We start from the raw sequence: 16,522 nt of genomic DNA on the forward strand, positions 1-16,522 counted from the left end.
CTATTTGGGTGTTCCCCTTCCCACCTTCCCCCCATTACCGCCTTCCCCCCAACAATCCTGTTCACTGGGGGTTCAGTCTTAGCAGGACCCAGGGCTTCCCCTTCCTCTGGTGCTCTTACTAGGATATTCATTGCTACCTATGAGGTCAGAGTCCAGGGTCAGTCCATGTATAGTCTTTAGGTAGTGGCTTAGTCCCTGGAAGCTCTGGTTGGTTGGCATTGTTGTTCATATAGGGTCTCGAGCCCCTTCAAGCTCTTCCAGTTCTTTCTCTGATTCCTTCAACTGGGGTCCCGTTCTTAGTTCAGTGGTTTGCTGCTGGCATTCACCTATGTATTTGCTGTATTGCAGCTGTGTCTCTCAGGAGAGATCTACATCCGGTTCCTGTCGGCCTGCACTTCTTTGCTTCATCCATCTTATCTAGTTTGGTGGTTCTATATGTATGGGCCACATGTGGGACAGGCTCTGAATGGGTGTTCCTTCTGCCTCTGTTCTATACTTTGCCTCCCTATTCCCTCCAAGGGTATTCTTGTTCCCCTTTTAAAGAAGGAGTGAAGCATTCGCATTTTGGTCATTCTTCTTGAGTTTCATGTATTCGAGGATTTGGGCTAATATCCACTTATCAATGAGTGCATACCATGTGTGTTTTTCTGTAATTGGGTTACCTCACTCAGAATGATATTTTCCAGTTCCATTCATTTGCCTATGAATTTCGTAAAGTCATTGTTTTTGATAGCTGAGTAGTATTCCATTGTGTACATGTACCACATTTTCTGTATCCATTCCTCTGTTGAAGGGCATCTGGGTTCTTTCCAGCTTCTGGCTATTATAAATAAGGCTGTTATGAACATAGTGGAGCATGTGTCTTTGTTATATGTTGGGGCAGCTTTTGGGTATATGCCCAAGAGAGGTATAGCTGGGTCCTCAGGTAGTTCAATGTCCAATTTTCTGAGGAACCTCCAGACTGATTTCCAGAATGGTTGTACCAGTCTGCAATCCCACCAACAATGGAGGAGTGTTCCTCTTTCTCTACATCCTTGCCAGCATTTGCTGTCACCTGAGGTTTTGCTCTTAGCCATTCTCACTGGTGTAAGGTGAAATCTCAGGGTTGTTTTGGTTTGCATGTCCCTTATGACTAAAGATGTTGAACATTTCTTTAGGTGTTTCTCAGCCATTTGGCATTCCTCAGCTGTGAATTCCTTGTTTACCTCTGGACCCCATGTTTTAATAGGGTTATTTGTCTCCCTGTAGTCTAACTTCTTGAGTTCTTTGTATATTTTGGATATAAGCCCTCTATCAGTTGTAGGATTGGTAAAGATCTTTTCCAAATTTGTTGGTTGCCGTTTTGTCCTAACAACAGTGTCCTTTGCCTTACAGAACCTTGTAGTTTTATGAGATCCCATTTGTCGATTCTTGCTCTTAGAGCATAAGCCATTGGTGTTATGTTCAGGAAATTTTCTCCAGTGCCCATGTGTTCGAGATGCGTCCCCACTTTTTCTTCTATTAGTTTGAGGGTATTTGGTTTGATGTGGAGGTCCTAAATCCACTTGGACTTAAGCTTTGTACAGGGTGATAGGAATGGATCGATTTGCACTCTTCTACATGCTGACCTCCAGTTGAACCAGCACCATTTGCTGAAAATGCTATCTTTTTTCCATTGGATGGATTTGGCTCCTTTGTCAAAAATCAAGTGACCATAGATGTGTGGGTTCATTTCTGGGTCTTGGGTCTTGGGTCTTTGTGTGGTTTGGGTATAAGAGTAATTGTGGCTTCATAGAAGGAATTCAGTAGCTCTCCATCTGTTTCAATTTCGTGGAATAGTTTGGATAGTATTGGTATGAGGTCTTCTATGAAGGTCTGATAGAATTCTGCACTGAACCCATCTGGACCTGGGTTCTTTTTGGTTGGGAGACTTTTAATGACTGCTTCTATTTCTTTAGGAGTTATGGGGTTGTTTAAATGGTTTATCTGTTCCTGATTTAACTTCGGTACCTGGTATCTGTCTAGGAAATTGTCCATTTCCTGCAGATTTTCAAATTTTGTTGAATATAGGCTTTTGTAGTAGGATCTGATGATTTTTTGAATTTCCTCTGAATCTGTAGTTATGTCTCCCTTTTCATTTCTGATTTTGTTAATTTGGACACACTCTCTGTGTCCTCTTGTTAGTCTGGCTAAGGGTTTATCTATCTTGTTGATTTTCTCAAAGAACCAACTTTTGGTTCTGTTGATTCTTTGTATAGTCCTTTTTGTTTCTACTTTGTTGATTTCAGCTCTGAGTTTAATTATTTCCTGCCTTCTACTCCTCCTGTGTGTATTTGCTTCTTTTTGTTCTAGAGCTCTTAGGTGTGCTGTCAAGCTGCTGATATATGCTCTCTCCTGTTTCTTTCTGCAGGCATTCAGAGCTATGAGTTTTCCTCTTAGCACAGCTTTCATTGTGTCCCATAAGTTTGGGTATGTTGTACCTTCATTTTCATTAAATTCTAAGAAGTCTTTAATTTCTTTTTTTATTTCTTCCTTGACCAGGTTATCATTGAGTAGAGTATTATTCAACTTCCATGTATATGTGGGCATTCTTTCCTTATTGTTATTGAAGACCAGCTTTAGCCCATGGTGGTCTGATAGGATACATGGGATTATTTCTATCTTCCTGTATCTGGTGAGGCCTGTTTTGTTCCCGATTATATGGTCAATTTTGGAGAAAGTACCATGAGGTGGTGAGAAGAAGGTATACCCTTTTGTTTTAGGATACAATGTTCTATAAATATCTGTTAAGTCCATTTGGTTCATGACTTCTCTTAATCTGTCTATGTCTCTGTTTAATTTCTGTTTCCATGATCTGTCCATTGATGAGAGTGGGGTGTTGAAATCTCCTACTATTATTGTGTGAGGTGCAATGTGTGCTTTGAGCTTTAGTAAGGTTTCTTTTATGTATGTAGGTGCCCTTGTATTTGGAGCATAGATATTTAGGATTGAGAGTTCATCTTGGTGGATTTTTCCTTTGATAAATATGAAGTTTCCTTCCTTATCTTTTTGATGACTTTTGGTTGAAAATCGATTTAATTCGATATTAGAATGGCTATTCCAGCTTGCTTCTTCAGACCATTTGCTTGGATAGTTGTTTTCCAGCCTTTTACTCTGAGGTAGTGTCTGTCTTTGTCTCTGAGGTGCATTTCCTATAGGCAGCAAAATGCTGGGTCCTCATTGTGTATCCAGATTGTATGTTTGGCTTTTTTTTATTGTTTTTTTCTTTCATCTTTATTAAGTTGGGTATTTCTCATTTACATTTTGATTGTTATTCCCTTTCCCGGTTTCCGGGCCAACATCCCCCTAACCTCTCCACCTCCCCTTCTCTATGGTAGTGTCTGTCTTTGTCTCTGAGGTGTGTTTCCTGTAGGCAGCAAAATGTTGGGTCCTCATTGGGTATCCAGTTTGTTAATCTGTGTCTTTTTACTGGGGAATTGAGTTCATTGATGTTGAGAGATATTAAGGAATAGTGATTGTTGCTTCCTGTTATATTCATGTTTAGATGTAAGATTATGTTTGTACTTGTCTTCTCTTTGTTTTTGTTGCAAAATGATTAGTTTCTTGCTTTTTCCAGGGTGTAGCTTGCCTCCTTGTGTTGGTCTTTAGCCTTTACTATTCTTTGTAGGGCTGGATTTATAGCAATATATTGTGTAAATTTGGTTTTGTCATGGAATATCTTGGTTTCTCCATCTATGTTAATTGAGAGTTTTGCTGAATACAGTAACCTGGGCTGTGTTCTCTTAGGGTCTGTATGACATCTATCCTGGATCTTCTGGCTGTCATAGTCTCTGGTGAGAAGTCTGGTGTAATTCTGATAGGTCTGCCTTTATATGTTATTTGACCTTTTTCCCTTACTGCTTTTAATATTCTTTCATTGTTTTGTGCATTTGGTGTTTTGACTATTATGTGACAGGAGTTTCTTTTCTCGTCCAATCTATTTGGAGTTCTGTAGGCTTCTTGTATATTTATGGGCATCTCTTTCTTTAGGTTAGGGAAGTTTTCTTCTATGATTTTGTTGAAGATATAACTGGTCCTTTGAGTTGGGAGTCTTCACTCTCTTCTATACCTATTGTCCTTAGGCTTGTTCTTCTCACTGTGGATTTCCTGTATGTTTTGGGCCAGTATCCTTTTCCGTTTTACATTATCTTTGACAGTTGTATCCATGATTTCTATGGAATCTTCTGCTCCTGAGATTCTCTCTTCTATCTCTTGCATTCTGTTGGTGATGCTTGTATCTACGGCTCCTTGTCTCTTCCTTTGGTTTTCTATATCCAGGGTTGTCTCCCTTTGTGCTTTCTTTATTGCTTCTATTTCCATTTTTAATTCCTTCACCTGTTTGATTGTGTTTTCCTATAATTCTTTCAGGGATTTTTGCATTTCCTCTCTATAGGCTTCTGCTTGTTTATTTATGTTTTCCTGCATTTCCCTAAGGGAGTTCTTTATGTCTTTCTTGAAACCCTACATCATCATGATCAAATGTGATTTTAAATCTAAATCTTGCTTTTCTGATGTGTTTGGATTTTCAGTGTTTGCTTTGGTGGGAGAATTGGGCTCCGATGATGTCATATAGTCTTGGTTTCTGTTGCTTGGGTTCCTGTGCTTGCCTCTTGCCATCACGTTGTCTCTGGTGTTACCTTGTTCTGCTATTTCTGACAGTGATTAGACCGTCCTATAGGCTTGTGTGTCAGGAGTGCTGTAGACCTGTTTTCCTGTTCTCTTTCAGCCAGTTATGGGAACAGAGTGTTCTGCTTTCAGGCATGTAGTCGTTCCTGTCTACAGGTCTTCAGGTGTTCCTGTGGGCATTTGTACTGAGTCCATCAGGAAGGTCACTTGGAGCAGAAAGCTGGTCTTGCCTCTGGTCTCGGGCCTGGAGTCACTTCTCAGATCCGGGTTTCAGCTCTCCATGAGGGGAACAACCAGAAGGGCCTGCCCCGCCTTCGCTCGGAACCCTGTGCACAGGGGGCCCAGATGGCGCTAGGCATTTTCCTCTGGCATCAGAAATGTGGGCAGAGAGTAGTCTCCTCTGGCTTCCCAGGTGTGTCTGCCCCTCTGAAGCTCTAGCTCTACCTCTCATGGGATTTGGGTGCAGGGAGCTGTTTGACTGGGTCCCTTCAGATCCAGGCAGTGTCTGGACCACAGCAATGAGTGCCCCTATCTTCCTGTTCCCAGAGGCCCTATCACATCTTTTTTCTCTAGTGATTTGAATGAGAATGACATCCATAAGCACCCATATTTGCATGCCTAGTCCCCAGTTGATGAACAGTTTGGATGGATTAGAAGGTGTGGCCTCATGGGAGGAGGTGTGGCCTTGTCAGAGGAGGTGTGGCTCCTTGGGAGGAGGTGTGCAGCTAGGAGTGGGGAAGTGAAAGGAGATCTAAAATAAAGGTCATTATCATAGCCACCGATCAACTTTCAGACTTTCAGGGTCAAAGATTTTGAGTGAGTAGGGTCCAGAATACAAGAAGATGTTGTCTGTAATGTTTGTAATGTCCGGGACACTGTAGGAGGCTGTTCTGCTTCTTTGACTGTTCATGACCCAGTGAGACGGCTACTCTCAGTTATCAACTTGACTACATCTGGAATTAACCAAAACTCAAGCACCTGGGTTCCCCTGTGAAGGATTTTCTTGATTGACTTGAAGTAGGATGATCCACCTTCATCTGCACCTTTTGAGTTGAGATCCACCTTATATCTTCAGCAGTTATTGGGCCTGAGCAAACACTGAGTGCTCGACCACAGGCACTAAATTACTACGAGACCTGAACTGCCCATCATGAGCTGGGTGTAGGCTGATCCTCCAGACCGTAAAGTTAAGTCCACTTCAGTACTTCATCATCAAGCAGAAGGCGAGTGAGTGTATGAGACCAGGCCTGAGCAGGCCTAGAAAGCATTCATAAATCATATAAAGAAAGGTTTATATAATGGTTCTGGGTCTTTATTGTGCTATGCTGTTTTCTCTATCCCAGCTGCCCTTGGGACCAGGGGCAGGGATTAATTCCCTCGATACCTACTGACAACAGAATAGAGATTTGGGTGTTCATTATAAATGGCTCCTTGTGATATGTAGGGACCACCTTAAAGAAGGTGACTGCAGCCCCATGGCCCTTCCTGGAACATCTCTGAAGGACAGTAGTGAAGGGACATCCTCCAAGCTCTTCAAAACAGAGGACTGCCAGACATATCATTACATGAACTGTGACTAATTTCTTGGCTGGATGATCAGAGACTTGGGATAAACAAGACTGTAAAATTGGAGACAAAGTAAAGGATGGACAAACCCAACTTCTGTACATCCTGTATGAATGCTCACCAAAAGGTGTTCCCAACAGAGGAAGACCTGACTAATCAACTGATAGTTGATCTTCCCTGTGGACACCAGCCAGTCTTTATTGCCAGACAGTCTTGTCATTGTCCAGTTGGTTCATGAACAAAGGACTGTGGAAGCAGACATGGCAATCATACACAGGCTTAGCAACCAAGGTTGATCTGGTTAAGATCAATGCTGGGTGGTCAGTGTGCCAGCACCAAAGACTAACAACTGAAGCACCATAAGAACCACTCTTCTGGGGTGATCAGTGAGCTCTCTCACAGCAACTGGATTGCGCTGAACAGCTTCCATCACGGACAGGGCAATGTTTTGTTCTATCTGATCAGACGCTTGACTCTGAATGTGCATTTGCCTTCCTTACACGCAGCATATTCAGTCAAACTCCCATTGTGAACTTACAGAAGGTCTTACTCTCCAGCAGCAGCTACATGCCACACAGCACTGCTCGAAATCAAGAAACTCACTCCACCGCAAGGCAAGTGCAGCCATGGGCCATGCTCACGGGATTCACTGATTATGTTCCCATCATCTTAAGGTAGCTGGCATAATAGAAACTCACAAGATAGCAATATTTTGCAGAGCTGGGACAAGAATCTCCACAAGGCTGTACATGCCCTGAATCAGGTGTGCTATTTTCTGAAAGCCTGGATTCATGGGGTGGGAACGGGAGTGGCACCATTCGTTATCATCTGTTGTGAGTCACTTGCAAAATGTACTTCCTCAGTCTGTGGCCTTTGCTCTGCTGGCCAAGACATCTTGGTGCCCAAAGAAGGATGTTTCCACCAGAGGGTAGAACAGTAGCTGTATTGAACTGGAAGTTTAGGCTGCTGCTGGCCTTCTTGGAACGGTCATACCTGTGAACTAACAAAAGGGATTACAGGTGGTTTAGGCACACCAATCTTGTCAAGGAGAAACTGTGCTCATTTCTCAATGGTGGGAACACATTCAGCCAGTTCTGGGTACGGCTCATGGTTGCATTCATTTATTTTTCTGTGAGGTGAGTTTCCTGGTTTCAAGCAATGCTGTGCATGTGCCGCTGTTGGTGAGGGAGGCACGCCGTAAGTGCACAGAGAGAAACTCCATGTAGAAGGAAAAGACAGGAGCTCCTGTAGGCATTATGTCTCGTGAGAAAGGATCTGGGGCTGTAGCTCACCTGGAAGAGCATGTGCAAATCCCTGAGTTCAATCCGCAGCCCAACATAAAGGGGGCGTGACGGTGCACGCTTAAAATCCCAGCACTTAGAGGCAGAAGGATCACAAGTTCCAAGTCATTTTCTGCCACATCGTGAGTTTAAGGCCAATGTAGCCTACGTGGGACCTTATCTTAAAACAAAATAAAAAATTTTAAAAAGGAAAAAGAACAAAGGAAACTACAATGGCCCAATCTAGGAAAAACTCCTAACACTTCAAGGGTGAAGGTCTGGCTGGCCCATTCATCCTGGTGAATAACTATGGCCAGCTGACATGCTTGCTCAGGGCAAAGGGAACTCAGTATGGTAATAGTAAAAGGCAGTTTATAAATGTCAGTCTTCCACGCGACGTTACAGTCACCAAGGCTATAATTGTCCCAGTATTTCCTCCCATTGCCACTGTGTGTGTGTGTGTGTGTGTGCCAGGCTTATCAATTATGGCATCTATAACAAAGTACAATCGACCAGGAACCTCATAAGAAATAGAAATGCACTTCTCAGAGCTCTGTAGACAGCAAGTCCAAGGTCAGAGTATTGGCAGTCTACGGAGACTTCTCCAGACGGCACTGCCAACTTCCCTCCATTTCTCCAATGGCAGAAACAATATTCTTTGGACTCTTTTTTTTTAAAAAAAAAAAATAAAGATACTAATCCTTTCATGACCCAGATACCTCCTAATATCCCTCATACAAGAAGTTGGAATTCCAGCATTCAAATTTTGTGACAGCCACTAAGTCATCTCTCAATCTCTCTCTCTCCCCTCCCACATTCTCTTCCCCTCTTCTTTTAGTCCTTTTTCTTCTAACAACTGGGAAGTTTACATTACAGATTTAAGTATTTGTTTTTCTATCTAGTATTTAAGTATATACCAAGGAGCGTAGTTACTATAGAATTCCGTTTGTATGGCATTCTGGAAAAATTAGGGAAGAAAGAAAATTTGGATTGGGGTAAGAACAAAGAGGGGACTCCTGTAAAGAGCATGTGTGGCCTTTAAATGAACCAAGCAGCCCACAGAGATTACCCGCGCCGATCTTTGTAGCTCCTGACAGAGGTTTGTGGTATCTTGTGCCTTCCCACCAAATAGTAATGGAGAAAAATATCAGCTTCCCAGTTACTCAGATAAAGGACTTAACTTTAAAAAAAAAAAAAAAACACTAGATTCTGTGTTGGAAAAATATTTTTTTTCTGAACATCTCCCTACAACACAGATGACTGATAAAAGCCAGTGACACCTAGATATCCTATAATTCAATTTTGACAGTTTCCTAGAGATAGCACCAAATCCCATAGCTGAGGCTCAGCCATTAACTTCCAAATGTCAGTCATGAGTTCTGGGAGTTTTCCTGGTGCTTTTCATTGGCTGGCTATTAAAGAGGTTTCCATACCTGCCCCTGGAGTTAATTTGTGTGAGTTCGAAGAACTTGGGGGAGACACCCCTATTTACAAGATTATACTATTTGGGACACAAATGAAATGACAGGGTATGGAGCTGTTAGGCCCCCTCTGGGACCATCACACCCCAGTAACCGCCATATATTGAGAAGTTCCTGTGCTTTGGATTTGGCTGGGTATAAATGAGGCATGGGGAAGTGCGTTAGAATATGATGGGAGTGAAATAAATGCCTTAGCACTGGTAGGCTGGGTTGAAACATAGCAAGGCCTGCCTAGATTCTTCTTGGTCTCAGGAAGGCATTCTTCTCTCCAGATTATGGGGCAGCACCTTCTAGAAGGAAAAGGTCTATGAGTATCAGACCAAGATAGCTAAGAGAAATAATTTATAGCTAATCCAAGACCGAGAGGCAGGTGGGGAAGAGCTTCCATGACTTAACTGGGTTAAGAGACATTCTAGCTTGTTATGTATTCCACCTGCATTGGGGAGGGGAAATTCAGGAACCACAATGAAACCCCAAACTAAATATATCACCCTTTTCACCTCATTTTCTCTGTATGTTTCCTAAAATGTTCCAGGGTATCAGTGAGACCAGCATGAAGAGCCTTGTCTGGCTGAAGCATGGTCTCCTAGAACTGCCATGTAGAAGTCAGTAAGCCATCGACTAGACTCAACTGTGAACTCACAGCTTGTAGACATCCAGGCTTCACAAAGCTAGCAAAACTAGATCCACGAGTGTGCACGAGTCCTCTGAGGAGAGCCTCTGCCTTCTCCATCTAGCCCTCTACTTACAGGGCTGAGGATGTCTCGGCTGAGCCAGCTGGTCTACTGTGGTGGTGTTTGGGGGCGGGGGGGGGGGGGGCTCATGCCTACTGTGGTGGTTTGAGTAAGAAATGTCCCCCTTAGTCTCAGATATTTGAGCACTTGATTCCCAGTTGATGGTGCTGCTTGGAGAGGTTTTAGATGGGGCCATGTTGCTTAGGGGTGAGCTTTGAGATTACATAACCTCACCATACTTCCAGTTCTCTACTTCGTTTTTGTAATTAGAGGTGTGGCCTTTCAGCTTCCTGCTTTGGTCACCATGAGTGCCTGCTGCCATGACTCCCCACCATGATAGACTCCTAGTCCTCTGGAACTATAAGCCTAAATAACTCTTTTGTCCATGAGCTATTCTCAGCCCTCTCATTCTATTATCCATTGACTTTCTACTCCTTGGTCCCTTTTGCATCTTCTTACCAAATTCACATGGAAAGCCTGCCTTACACAATGAAGGTTTAGATGGCTACACCAAATTCGCAAATCAGCCTTGAGGTGAAAGAGATGGTGGAAAGGGGTTCATGCTCACTGAGACACAAGAAAGGGCTGCCAAGAGGCGTGACGTCACATCTTCAGACTGTCAAAGGATTACAGCCTCTCTCTCAGGATGCATCACAGAAGAACCACCAGAGGTCAAGGAACATAAATGAATCACTAAGCTGAGAGAAGAAGACATAGTGTGGCCTGAGAAGCCAGACCTACTCTTCCAGGATACCGTTCACTAGTAATGGGAGCAAGTATGTCTTTCTCCTCATATCTGTTTTCATTTCTGGGGAACACAAGTTTGTTTACAACTTTAAACTAGGTCAATCCCAAAATGTCAGTTACGAACCTTATTAAGGGACAAACACCTAGGGCCTGCTGAGCTGACTTTCACACAGACTCACCACGGAACGCCTTCAAAGGAATTTCTTTGAGTGTGAACACATTTCTTAGGGAGATGGGACTTCCCATCTTTCTATTCAGTCTTTCTATTGTTTTTGTTTCAGTTTCCAACTCTCAGTGTGGCCTGCAGAGCATGACTTCTGAAAACAAACTTCTTTTCTGTTCAAGTGATTAGAGATGAAATGCCAGAAGTGAATTCGAACCAGGGAAAAATTAAAACTTGTCTGCCAAAAGTAGTATGTGTGTCCATGTTGGGTGGTCCTCTGCCTCACAAGCTTAGGATGGGGCCAGAAAGCCTGAGAGTCCACAGGAGTCATTTGTTGTCTTGCCTGCTGAGAGAACTACAAAGACAAGTGACCTCTAGTGGAACCAGAAACCCTTTTCTAGGATCTACATAGAAGTTATTCTTCACATAAGGATTTGGAGATATAAGAGGAATTCAATACGAAGAAACACACACAGAGACACACACGCACGCATGCACGCACGCGCGCTTCATCTCTGAAAAAGGGCACTCTGCCTTTGTTAGGCACAAACAGATCATACACAGTGCCAAGTTTCCTCATTTCTGTAGCCCTGGGTTTGACCCAATAGTCATCTTTTTTCCAAGAAGATATTTTATTAACAGACTATTTTCTGTCAGTGTTTGTGCACAACGTGCATGCTTGGGCTGGTGCCTGTAGAGGCGTCTGTCCCCTAAAGCTGGAGTTGCAAGAGGTTGTGAGCCACTGGGGGAGGGTGGGGGTGGTGGTGGTGGTGGTGGTGGTGGTGGTGGTGGTGGTGGTGGGAATTCCAGTCTGGAAATCCCAATCCTCAGGAGAGCAGCCAGTGTTCTCAATCACTAGCTACCTCTCCAGCAATGGTTGGTTTAACTTTTTTTAGTCAGGGTCTCAAACTGTAGCCCAGACCTGCCTAAACCTCATGGCAACTGAGGCCAGACCCGCCTCAGCCTCCCAGGTGTATAGAAGCACACACCACCGTGCTTGATCTGGAAAGCTCTAGAGCACTGCTTCTCAACCTTCCCAAGGCTTCAACCTTTTAATACAGTTCCTCATGTTGTGGTGACCCCCACTCCCAATCATAAAAATTATTTTTTGTTGCTATTTTATAACTATAAACATTTTACTTTTATGAACCATACTGTAAATATTTTTGGAGATGGAGGTTTGTCAAAGGGATCACGACCCACAGGCCAAAAGCCACTGCTCTAAAATGAAATCTCATGGGTGGTGCTGTAACCAAGGCCTTGTGCATGCTAGGCAAGTACCCTACCACCGAGCTGTCTTCGGCCCCGATTTTTCCCCACATCTCACTCCAAGATCCTTTTCCTATCTCATTATTTCAAAGGGTATAAAAGGTCCTTGAGATCCACCATCTTGTAACTTTCTTCTCTGCATGGCTACAACGCATCTCAGGTGGTCTGACTAGGCCTGGGTAACAGTTCCCATTTATCTTGGTCCAGTAACACTGCTGGAAAATGTATGTATGTCCTAACTCTCCGTGTGGATGGACACTGCCCAAGACCATCTCATGCCCTATAGGAAGCCTGGTTCACCCCGATCCTTCCCATTAACTTATCATTAAATACAATATTTAGATACAAATATGTCTACTTGCCATCTTCTCTCCTGGGTATCTGGAAAAATACTTCCTTGGCTTGGTCCTTAGCTTTTGGGCCAAATGACAGTCTCCAATTTGAAGAGTATGTATTTGGATTTCTCAGTCATCTTGCTATTTCCTCTCTCCCCAAAGCTTCTGAGACTCCAAACACTATCACTTCCTGGGGTGGTGGCTTGAATATGCTTGGCCCAGGGAGTGGCACTATGAGCAGGCATGGTCTTGCTGGAGAAAGTGTGTCACTGTGGGTGTGGGCTTTGAGACTCTCCTCCTAGCTGCCCAGAAGGCAAGTCTCCTGTTTGCCTTTGGAACAAGATGTAGAATCCTCAGCTCCTCCTCTGTAGGGCACCCTCCAGTGGTGAACGACGGCACTGCGCATGTGCAGGTTTTGCACCTGTTGTCAGTTGGCCGTTAATATGCTAATGAGGGGGGCGGTACCAGGCTGGTGGGGTGATTCGTTCTCCGCCAATCCCTGGAGGACAAGTAGGGGGGTGATAGTGGGGTGACCCGTGCCCCACCAATCCCTGAGAGATTATTAGCATACTGTTGTGTATATAAGGTGAGCGTGATTGCCGCTCGTGGCCCCCGTATCAGCAATGAAGGTGTCCTGCAATAAAGGCTGTTGACAAGGATCTGACCGTGTTGCGCCTTCCTTGCCGGCCGAGGTGGGCGTGACAAGTGGTGGCCCTGTACGGAGACCCGAGAATATTCTCGTGGATCCAGAAGTCTTCAGCTTCAGGATGGCGATGTCGGAAAGTTCCCGGTAAGGGACGATAAAGTTCTCTGGAGGTAAGCAGAGATGATGAAAGCCTCGGTATAGAGGCCGAAAGGTTTGTAAACTACGGCAATGTTGTTTCCAATGGATCCTTTGTGGGTAAGGCTTGTAATTTTATTTTTTTCTTTGTGTGGGAAGCCGTTACAGCCGTTAGGACAGGTCAGAGGGTCCTTGCAGAGCAACAAGAAAGTATGTCAGAGGGAGAAAAGGTCTCGAAAGAAAAAAAGAAAAGAAAAGGAGATAAAAGGAACAGAGAGAAGGCAGAGATAAAAAAAAGAGGATAATCAGGACCAGGAAACAAATAAGATATATTCTTCTTTAAAAGCCTTGGCCTTAGAAATGTCAGACAATCTAGAAAGCATCACCGACAGCTTAGAGAAAGTGAAACTAAAGGTAGAACCATCGGGTTCCGGGCCTCCCGCAGAGCAACAAAAGGAAGCGCAGGACTCGACCTCAGTTCCACCACCAGACTCGTATTGACCCCTCGAATGGGAAATCAGGTGGTGGATACAGATTTTAAAGGCCGCAGTAAGCAGAATTCAGAAGGATCTCAGAAATTGAAAGCATGTGCAAAGATAAAGATTTGGGGTAGTGGTAGTGGTCAAAAGGGGACAAGGTAATAATGGTAAAATGTTTTTGTGTATGTGCTCTTTTAGAGTTATGTTAAAATCTAGAGAAGCAAAGTCGATTCTCATAGATGCTTTTAGTCTTTGGATCCTGACTAGAGACAGTTTACACCCTGGACAAGAGACAGAATGGGGTTGAGAAAAACAGTCCTCCCGAACTCTCCACAGATGCTTTGGCAAAAGAAGGAAAAGAGTTTAAACTTTTTGGAGCTCTCCTGGGAACAGAAGGAGGTGGGAGACGTCTTGCCTCCTTGCTGGCTCCTATTGGAGAAGTGCTTATTTCTGGTTCTGGGTTCTTTAGGCAGGATGTCTGGGTCACTTTGGTGGAACACCATCTAGTTCTTTTCCTCTGTGTCTATTGTCTGTCCTTGGTGCACCAAGCTGTCCATGTATGTCAATTTATGTCTGGGTTTTGCTTCTCCTTGCTTGAATGTTTTATGTTTCATGTTTAAAAGAAAAGGTTAAAATTTTAAATGCTGGTTGATTCACCCATTGATGTAGCTTTAACTCCTTTCAAGAAAGGAACAAATAAATAAAAAGTTTCAATTGGCTTTTGGAGCCTGCATCTGTAGCTAGAAACCTAAGTCGGCTGGGCAAGCTCCCCAGGGGGCTGGCTAAATGTTTACACTAGCCGACCCTAAAGACACCAGGAGCTTCACAGCTTCTAAGGTAATGGAACTGATGGCTGTCTCTCTTAGAAAAATTTTTGACTGTGATTATTGGACTCAACAGGTGACAAGGTGTTTCTCTTAAAACTACAGCTAGAAAAAGTAAAAATGGTGATTGATTTAAATATTAAAGGTATGTGTAGCCACTTCATTTTTGTTTCTGATTGGTTTTAAATGTATAAATATTCTCTACATGCCTTGGTTATGGACTATTGGCTTTTAAGTTATTGGATATGGTTTTTTAAAAAAATGTGACATTGGTAACAGAAAGTTGACATAAAACTGGTAAATTTGGATGGAGTCATTCTAGACAACATGTGGCATGAGCCAATCTAGGGAAACAGGTCTAAATTGGGATGATATTTTTATGGAAATCTTATCCTAGAAACCAGGCTTCTAAAAGATTTTAAGGCAATGTCTCTTTATTTAAGTATTGGAGACCGCACCATCATGTGTTCATATGTAGGAATTGGCAGTCAAACCTTGTAGCATGAAGGATAGACTTGGTGTTTTGGAGAGTGGATTTTGGGATGATGAGGCTGATCTCGAGGAAGAGGCTGCTCAGTGTGAGAGGGAGAGATATGAAGATTGTGGCACCCTAGAAGTGGCCTATGCGAAAGTGGTTAAGGTGCTTGAAAACAATCAATTGTTCATAGCACCTGAAAAGGTTCAAATGGGCCAAATGGGGGAATATCTAGGAACTAAAATCACCCCTCATAGTATTTCCCCTCAAAAAATTGAATTACGAAAAGATCATTTAAAAACATTAAATGATTTTCAAAAATTACTAGGAAGCATAAATTGGATTCGACCCTATATTAAAATGCCCAATGTAGATTTACAACCACTTTATGAGATCCTGAAAGGGGATTTTTCAGCTTACTTCACCCCGTGCTTTAACCAAGAAAGCACGATTATCCTTGAGGAAAGTAGAAGAAAGACTGGAAAAGGCAATGCTAAAAAGGTACAAGGAAAAGGAGGATCTCCTTTTGTGTATACTAAGAACCTTTCGTCAGCCTACAGGAGTATTATGGCAACAAGGTCCACTTCTTTGGATTTATCCCCATATTTCTCCTAATAAGACCCTTGAATATTACCCTTCTGCTGTTGCACAGCTTGCTGTGCTAGGCGTTAAATCTTGCATTCAGCATTTTGGTATTTTACCCAAGAAAATTATTGTACCATATACAACTGCTCAGATAGAAACATTGTGTGCCTTGATAGATGATTGGGCCATATTACGCTGTAGTTTTGATGGAGAGTTTGACAATCATTATCCTAAGGATCCTTTGCTACAATTTTTTACTGAACACCCAGTGATCTTTCCTAAGATCACTGCCTCAGAGCCTTTGCCGGGAGCGTTAGATATTTATATAGATGGCTCCAAAACAGGTGTAGGTGCCTATATGGTTGATTCTCAAGAACCAGTATTAATTCAATACAGTCCAGGTACCCCCCAAATTACAGAATATAAAATTGTACTGGAAGTTTTCAAAAGATTTCATGATTCTTTTAAGTTAATTTCTGGCTCTGCTTATGTAGTTAATGTGGTGCGCTCATTTGAAATTGCAGGGCCAATTCGGTCGACTAGTACTGTATGTCAAATTCTTTTAGAATTACAAAATTTGATTTGGGCCAGAAAAAATAAATTTTTTATACAACATATTCGAGCCCATACTAATTTGCCTGGTCCCATGACCAGTAATAACGCCCTGGTGGATGCTAGTACTTGTAGAGAGTTTATTTTTCATGCTGCTCTGGTTGATCTTGCTAGAGAATTTCATCAAAAGTTTCATGTACCTGCCTTTACTCTTCAACAAAAATTTAAAATCTCTAGAGCTGCAGCTTGTGATGTGGTATTACGTTGCCAAAATTGTGTTCAAATTCACCACCCTCCTCATGTGGGAATTAACCCTCGTGGTCTGATCCCGCTAAAACTTTGGCAGATGGATGTCACACACATATCTCAATTTGGAAATTTAAAATATGCTCATGTTTCTGTTGACACCTGTTCCGGTATTATACACGCTACTCTGATGACTGGTGAAAAGGCTCGTAATGCCATTAGTCATTGCTTAGAGGCATGGGCAGCCTGGGGAAAGCCTGATAGTCTCAAGACAGACAATGGGCCTGCCTACACTGCAAAGTCCTTTCAGGCATTTTGCCAGACAATGCAGGTCGGTCATACTATAGGATTACCATACAAT

This window comes from Rattus norvegicus, chromosome 14 (genome assembly GCF_021556685.1).
Source record: "Rattus norvegicus strain SHRSP/BbbUtx chromosome 14, alternate assembly SHRSP_T2T, whole genome shotgun sequence".
Classification (NCBI taxonomy): domain Eukaryota; kingdom Metazoa; phylum Chordata; class Mammalia; order Rodentia; family Muridae; genus Rattus; species Rattus norvegicus.